Here is a 7786-nt window from a genome sequence, read left to right as displayed (position 1 = left end):
AAGATGACTGTACATTGAAGAAATGCAGTGGAACTGGCTTCGAGGTCCAGAGTTGAATTTGAGGGTCGTAGAGTAATAGTTGAATACCCCTGCTCTAGAGTATAGATGATCCTACCTGCCTATCAGGGCTGTGTATGTAAATATATTTACATTTGTATCAACATGCCCACATGATAAGACTGAGCATTGTAATGGCAAACTGAGGCTCAGGGAAATAAATGATTAAAAATATAATTTAAGTTATTTAAATGAAATAAACATTTATTTATTAGAAATACAGTGAAGATTTAAAAATATAATTAAAAAGACTGCATGGGGGCTTTAACAATGATGCTCGACAAACATTTCTATAAAACACTGACAGCAAACTTGCGCTCAGAGCACACAATGTGCTCCTCATTTATAGGGAGGGGCAGAGGTGTGCTCAATCAGATTATTAATCTGCAAACAGGAAAACAAACATAATAGAATACCGATCACGTTCAACACAGAATGGCGGTCCCAACAAATACTTAAACAGGCTATCAGTAACAGGGATTATCCACCCTGTTACACTGGTATGTGTTATGACCATTTACATAAGTGGATTTGACACGGTTACAAAATAACATTTCTTATTTGCAATCACATCGATATATTTAATGTATATTCAGAATTACTACAGTAATTGCAATTTATTTCAGATGAAAGTAATACGGTTAAAAAGATAGTACTGTAAGTTATATTATATCACATATTGTGGGAAGGGAGCCACATACAAACCTATCCGTCATTTAATTTGCATGGTTTTCATTTCAAATATTAAAGACATCTTTATTACATTGTTGCATATATTTACCTAACAAACTGTTTTCTATGATTTACTATTTAAGTTTCTTGCAGCTCTTTCCTGGTGCCTGATGTGCTCCAGTCTCTTCGGAGGCGTTGGTTCAAATCCCACCGCTGCCATCATATGTAAGGGATGACCAAGCAGGCAATGAGAGACAACTGAGTTGGGTGCAAATATTATGAGTTTTATTTACCCAAAGAGAGAGAAAAAAGCAAAGTAAAAAAAGTACTTACAATTCTGTAAATCAATAAAAGTACAAATGTTCTAAAACCTCAAACATAGATAAATGTATAACTGAGGTCTACATAGCAGAACCAGCACCACTCCAAGGGTTAATTGAAGTCATAAAGTTATCACACAGGAAATAAAGGGAGTGGCCAGTTCCACATCTGAGGCAGGTAGACTACAAAGATGCACCTCATTTTTTATCAAGGATATAATCTTATTTATCAGAAAAAGGATTTCAAGCATAAATATTACAATTTTCATGATTCGTTTGAAATATAATAATTAAAAAAAAATGCCCCTACATTTCAGGATGAGAGGACATGCCAATTAGCAGCTAGCCCAGGAAAGGCACCAGGAAAGCTGCTAGAAACTGAAATGTTTTGTCTGATTTAAGATAATGTTGCAAATATAAATCTAAGAGCGTGCACTCATCGTATAAGTAATATATGCAACAATTTGATAAAGATGTCTTTATTTAAAATGAATGCCATGTGTAGTCATTATTTGTTTGGTCACAATGTTTGGTGTAAATGTTAAAGTGCAAAGAATAGGGATATTTGCTAACAGAATTACTCATTTTAATCACTAATAAATCATAAACCCAATTCTTTGCAGTAAAAACACTATTTGGTAGGTCTACCTTTACTTGTTACTTCTGTGAACTTTCATTATCCTTCCTCTTCATGAGGGAGAGAAATGAGAAAATATCTAGGATCTGGGTTTTTTTGGTAACATAATGACAAGACACTTTCTTAAACATACAGAAGGCAAATCATTTTTGTAAAACTAATATTGATAAGAGTTGGCAGGGGTCTTAACGTCAACATTGTGTTGATGTATTTCTACTAACTTAAGACTTTTTCTGCTAGATGTTTTCTAAGACCACTTTTCCATCCGCTTGACCAGAAACATCAAAGCCTTTGCTTATGTATACCATCATTTCTCAAATATAGACTCTTAGATTTAATTTCAAACCGAATTTGATGTGCTCCTATGAACTTCACATTAGTGCTTATGGGGCTTTTTACATGGAAATGTCCAACTTCCATACTTTGCATTTGTGTTTGATTATTTACAGGACCTCACATGTGCTACACTAATTTTTTTTAGTCAGTGCCTGTTAAGCACTTCTAAGGTTTTCAAATGTATTTCAAATACTGTTATTGCAAGGAGGATAGTTTTAAGGGTCAGTGTTAGGTTCCCTCCTTGTGTATATGCTCCCGGGAAAGAGTCTTTTAACCCGGTGACGTCACATTCCTTCTCTGCTAATATAGAGAATGCATTTATAATCTGAGGCTGTATTTGTGTTCAGTTTGATTTCCTATTTGTTAACCTTTGATTATGGCTTTGATTGTTTGGCTGGTAACACTGGCAAAAGTGGTTTAGTAGAGGGTATTCATCTGAATATCTCCATGAAGGATGGCAGGTAGCCTAGCGGTAAGTGCTAGGATGGTAACCGAAAGGTTGCTAGTTAGAATCCCTGAGCCGAAAGCACCTAACCCTAATTTCTCCAGGGTCGCCGTTGATAATGGCAGACCCTGTCCGCGACCCCACTCTCAGATATGGGATATGGGAAAAAAAACTATTTCAAATTATTATGAATGTATTTCAGGTGGTTTGGTCTCTGAAAAGTCTTGTTTTCGAGACATATCTTTGTTAATTTGGTTGTAGGATATTTGACTACTGCAGAGGTTGTTTACAACCTGCACTATACAGTCCTTGATCAAATGCATAATATTTGTTAAACACTTTCAAGTTCTCGAGCTAGGCTAAATCAAGCAAAAGTATTGACATATGATATTACATTAGGTTTGTTATTGGGTGTGATATTACATGTGTACTGGAACATTTACCAGCAATATATTTTTGGTTTAAAGGCCCAGTCTAGTCACATGTTCCATCGTTATAGATATTACTGTGCAACGATTAAGATTTTTGCGTTATCGTTCATGATTTTACAACAAGATGTTAGACAGTTCCTCACCCTTAAAGTGGTCTATGGGCCTGGATAAATTGTAATCCATGGTTCCTTCTCTTTAAACATCCACTACACACTTCATGTAATGGTCGTCTTTGGAAGAAGAAGTAGACCAAAGCGCAGCGTGGTACGTGTTCATGATGTTTATTAAATACTTGAACACTGCAACAACAAAACAAAGTGGAACAAAACACAACAGCTCTGTCAGGTGAACACACCAAACAGAAAACAACTACCCACACCAACCCTGTGGGAAAAGGCTACCTAAGTATGGTTCCCAATCAGAGACAACGATAGACAGCTGTCCCTGATTGAGAACCATACCCGGACAAAACAAAGAAATACCAAAACATAGAAAAAGGAACATAGAATGCCCACCCTAGTCACACCCTGGCCTAACCAAAATAGAGAATAAAAACCTCTCTATGGCCAGGGCGTGACACTTTAGCTAACTTTAGCCACCACAAGCTAACAATCAATGGGAGTGATGGGCATGTGAGCATGTATTATTATACTTAAAGAAAAAATGGTTGACCATCACATTTTAAGTAACATCAAACCAAATATGTAGTTAATATGAATTGATTTCAGGTGATTTGGACAACCTTTTTTTATACATGCTCTCATGCCCCCATCACTTCCATTGATTGTTAGCTTTTGGTGGCTAAGGTTAGCTGAAGTTTGTGGTGGCTCTTTAAAGAACTAAAACATTAATTCGTTTCTACTGGCCTATAGACTACTTCCAGGGTGAGAAACAATCTAACATCAAGTTGTAAAAAACTACTCCTTTAAATGCTATCTCAGACTGCCTTCAAAAACAAATATTTATATAAAATGATACCTTTTCAGACAGATGGAAAATGCTGCCTCGGGAAGCGCCTGAACTTCAGATTTTTGTCGCTTCTGAAGCTCCTTTGTAGGCGGGACTAATGTCCATCGCTATGCATCTAGTGCACACATTAGCATTTCTAATAAATATTCTGTTAACCTGGACAAAGTAGATGTAGCGGATTGCTAAATTTGTATCATGTGGTGGTCACTGGTCCCCATTCCCTGAGCTGGTTGGCTAAAGAAAAATAAGAAATAAAAGTAACAAATAATTAAAGAGCAGCAGTAAAATAACAATAGCGAGGCTATATACAGGGGGACCGGTACAGAGTCAACGTCAGCGGGCACCGGTTAGCTGAGGTAATTGAGGTAATATAAACATGTAGGTAGTGTTATTAAAGTGACTTATGCATAGATAATAACAGAGAGTAGCAGCAGCGTAAAAGGGAGGGGGGGAAATGCAAATAGTCTGGGTAGCCATTTGATTAGATGTTCAGGAGTCTTATGGCTTGGGGGTAGAAACTGTTTAGAAGCCTCTTGGACCTAGACTTGCCTTGAGCACTGCATTATTGAAAAAGTGCCCCTGTTATCAACAAATCAGATTTCCTATAAAATAACCTCTTGTCTTAAGTTTGTATTTTTAGGCTTGCTGTGGTACAGTCTCTGTGCCAAATTTTGGTAACACTTTATTTGTGTTTTCTTAATTAAGTGTTACTGGCTTTTCCTTAGTCTAATTATTAGCCATAATAAAGGCATTTAAGAAAGAACAAGCTACACATTACACCAACTTAGCAGTGGCGACCCATTATTTCAGCTTAAACATATATTTTTGTATTATTTTTTGTTGCCTGTTTAGCACAAACAATGTAAAAAAAATAACTATTTGAGTTAATAAAGCCGCATACAAACATGGTCTCTTTTTTGTTTTCTTGAGTAAGGCAGCTCCAAAATGCAGGTGTTTCAGGCTAGCTCAGTGTTTTCTGTGGTGGAGGGGTAGTCAGCGGAAAATACAGAGCGTAGGGGTTGGTAATTTTCTCTAGTTGTGCTGTGATTGGCTCAGTGTTCTGTCAATCATGAGGACACTACGTCACTGCAAAATCTACAGGGAGAGCTAGAAAGTTCAAGCCCCCTTGGGTGCTGCCATAGATTTACATTAGAAGTGCCCATCCAAGAAGGCTCAAGGTCATCACTCACAGATAAAATGACATCAAATCATTGATTGGACTGATCATGTCAACATCATCATTTCAAAATCTTAGCTAGCAAGCTAGACAAGCAATCATCATTAGTTGGAAATCGTAAATTCAACAATGAGTGGTCTAGATGGAATTAGTGGCCTAGTGCAAACTATGCAAAGCAGTCACTATTTTGCTTTCCGTGCTATTCGGTAGAGAGGGTGTGTGGTCTATTTCTGGGTGTCTTTTCTAAGCTTAAAAAGATAAACATTTACACACAACACCATTGGCCAGAAAAGGTTGAATACATTGACCATGCTGTCAATCCAACATGACTTCTGCACGTTCAAAACAACTGGAAACTCAGAACTGGGAAATCTCAGACTTCAAGACAACTGGGAGCTTGGAAAAAAATAATCTCAGACTGGGAAAATTAATTTTGAACGGTCATCCAACTCGGAATTCCAAGTTGGGAACTCGGGCCTCTTTCTAGAGCTCCGACCTGAAGATCACTGACGTCATGATTCGACCTTGTTTTTTTCTGAGTTCCCAGTTGTCTTGAAAGCACTACAAATCCAGAGACTGACAGACTTTGATGACAAAGTTTCATGACAAATTTTCCTACAAGAAGGACCGCCACGCCACCTTCCTGTTCAAGTGAGCAAAGCACAACGGTGAGTCCAGAAATGTTTTGTGTGCAGCTGCATAAATTATGTAATATGCCAGGGATATATGTATACTGTAGCTAAGAAAGTAATACTAAGTGTATGTTCTGTTTTAAGCTGTTAGTAGCCAATGTGCCTCACCCTAATAATTTGGTCCCTTCCCCCCTCATAACTTAGCCTACTGTTCTGACTTGGTGGTGCACATGTAGCTTATATCCTGTTTTAGCAAAATTTCATCATCTAATATTGTAAGAGCTTTCATTGTCCGCTTATATGCCCCCTTTATTTATCCTATGGTTTGGACTTGGCGTACAGGGAGAATACTATAAGAGCGGTCCATGTTCTGAATTCTGTCGCTGTACATTTCAAAAGTGATGAACAAATAGTTATATTGACTGCACCCATCATAGCTCGCTCATTAATGTCAGACAAGGCTCCGCTGATAGCCAGGTGTAGCGGTGGTAAGGATTCACTCCATGGTGCTGAAAAGAAAGCTCTGTTGTTGGGACAGCTCTATGTACTGTAGGCCCTAACAGTTTGTGGGCAGCCTTTGTCATCATTATAGTGCAATTTATGTATTGTTTAGTATTGTGTTGTGTAATGGCTTTGCTGGCATGCGTAATTTTTTTTTGGGTGAGACGCTAAAATCACCACTGAGTAGAGGCTGATGAGGGGTAGACGGCTCATAATAATTTCTGGAATGGAGTCAATGGAATGGTAACAAACACACCAAAAACATGCTTTACATGTCATTGATACCACTCCATTGACTCCATTCCAGCCATTATTATTAGCCGTCCTCCCCTCAGCAGCCTCCACTGTTTAAATCACAGTCCCCAGATCCAGAACAAATTCATGGAAACGTACAGTATTATACAGAGCCGTGATTGCATGGAACTCCCTTCCATTTCATATAGTGCAAGTGAACAGTAAACCTGCTTTCAAAAAACAAATATAGCAACACCTCACGGCACAACACCTCTCCCCATGTGACCTACTTTTTGTGTGTATGTACTGACATGTATGTGTAACTGATAGATACGCACGCACGCACACACACACTACATGTTAATATTTTTAAATGTATGTAAATGGTAAAGTCTTTTGCCTGTAATGTCTTTTTTGTTATGTGTCTGACCCCACTAAGAATAGCTGTCGCCATTGGTGATGGCTAATGGGCATCCTAATAAAATATAATAAATAAAAGATCCAAAGTATGGGCTTATTGAGGCAAAGTGAGGGCAGCCCTCACCAGATATGGGCTGCTGATACTGGGCCAATAATTCATCCCGCATTGCCCACATGAAAAAATACTACAACTTACTGTAGAATACTATACTACACACTGTAATATCCCTCGATCGGGTAGGGCTTAATATAGAATTTTGTAGTACACTGTAGAATACACTACACACTGTAGTATCCCTCAGTCATGTGTAGTACTTAATATATAATTTTATGGTATACTGTAGAATACTATAGCAAATACTACAGTATTATCCTAAAAAAACCTCTGTAGTAAATACTACAGTAATGTCTGCAAAAACACTACAGTATCCGCGAAAGCACGACAGTCTTTTTTAACTATAGTAATACTACAGTATTTAATGTGCATATACCCCACACATTCCCTTCCCCCATATCCCAATGCATGCCACCTGTGAGTGAGAAACCTGCATGCCCAAGTATAGACCAATATTAAAGAAAATAACAGAAACTCTGACTCCAGTCCTACCTACCTACAGGTTATGGAAAATTATCTCTTTTAGTATTTGTCCAGTAGGTGTCCTCAAGGAGATAGCCCCCACTTCTATGTCAAAGCTAATAAAGCAAAAACACTATAGTAAATAATACAGTACATAAATATAGTAATACTACAGTATACTATAGTATTTTTTCATGTGGTTGGGCCCACATCGTGCCAATGTTGTGCATAGCCTAAAAACTCATAACTCATTCTGAAAATTGGATGGATACGAGTCCAGCTGGTATCTTAACAGTGAAACAAACCAAAACAGTTATATTCGATTGTATTTGACTGCAATTTTTGTTTATGTAAAGGCAAATAGACATGTTGAATTAC

At 37.7% G+C, this 7786-nt stretch overlaps 1 non-coding gene across 1 annotated transcript; it reads left to right on the top strand.

Annotated features, from left to right (window-relative positions):
- Nucleotides 1–7454: 7454 nt before the first annotated feature.
- LOC115151212 (U7 small nuclear RNA) lies at nucleotides 7455–7509 on the top strand. The gene has a single exon (XR_003867230.1). It is a non-coding gene; the product is annotated as a U7 small nuclear RNA (small nuclear RNA).
- Nucleotides 7510–7786: the final 277 nt, after the last annotated feature.

Source organism: Salmo trutta, chromosome 16 (assembly GCF_901001165.1).
Source record: "Salmo trutta chromosome 16, fSalTru1.1, whole genome shotgun sequence".
In the NCBI taxonomy this organism is placed as follows: Eukaryota; Metazoa; Chordata; class Actinopteri; order Salmoniformes; family Salmonidae; genus Salmo; species Salmo trutta.
This window is presented reverse-complemented; position numbering and strand designations above follow the sequence as displayed.